Below are 831 nucleotides of genomic sequence, written 5' to 3'. Positions count from 1 at the left end.
CAACCTTAAAAAAAAAAGGAATACCATTATTTTCTTTAAGAGACTAAAGTAAAGCCCTAAGAGGTCAGGTAACAATTTCTGCCAGCTTTGTCCAAAGAAACTAAATATTTTTTAAAACAAAAATTTTTAGGCCAAGTAAGAGTTCACTTGCCATCATTAGTATATTTCATCCCCTCTTTAAAGGCAGACATACCTCAATTAATTACCTGCACAATTAATTAAAAGAAATCCTAAAAAAAATTACTTTAAAACTAAAATGTCTTTACCAGAAAGGTAAGTGGAGATGGTCAAAGCCAAGATGGTGGCACGAGGATAGGATTTCCCAGGAATTCTCTCCCAGAATATTCCAAAAATCTTAAAATTATAACTGTAGTGCTCGCTTCGGCAGCACATATACTAAAATTAGAACAATACAGAGAACATTAGCATGGCCCCTGCACAAGGATGACATGCAAATTCGTGAAGCGTTCTATATTTTTAAAAATGAATTTAAAAATAATTTATGACTTTAAATTTTTGAGAGATAGAACTCACAGAAAGCCCAGTGAGGCAGTTCTCCAGCCCAAGGTAACCTGGAAGATCATGGGAAGGCTCTGTTCTACCAGGTTGGAAGGGGTGGCAGTGCAGTCAGGATCACCATGCTGAGCGATGTGAATCGTGTGTATTACTGCATGGGAAGGGGATACTGATAATACTCATTTGAACCTTCTCATTTAATAGAGTGTCTATAGACAAGGCAGAGGAGAGAGCCAAATATGAAGGTATAATATACTGTAAAGATTGAGTTATTGGGTGAAAAGGGAATGTACTGGGGAGAAAGAGAAAAGATAG

At 36.6% G+C, this 831-nt stretch overlaps 1 non-coding gene across 1 annotated transcript; it reads left to right on the top strand.

The window, feature by feature from the left end:
* Positions 1 to 372: 372 nt before the first annotated feature.
* Positions 373 to 479, top strand: LOC141492442 (U6 spliceosomal RNA). The gene has a single exon (XR_012469909.1). It is a non-coding gene; the product is annotated as a U6 spliceosomal RNA (small nuclear RNA).
* The last annotated feature ends 352 nt before the right edge of the window (positions 480 to 831 follow it).

Source organism: Macrotis lagotis, chromosome 6 (assembly GCF_037893015.1).
Source record: "Macrotis lagotis isolate mMagLag1 chromosome 6, bilby.v1.9.chrom.fasta, whole genome shotgun sequence".
NCBI lineage: Eukaryota > Metazoa > Chordata > Mammalia > Peramelemorphia > Peramelidae > Macrotis > Macrotis lagotis.
This window is presented reverse-complemented; position numbering and strand designations above follow the sequence as displayed.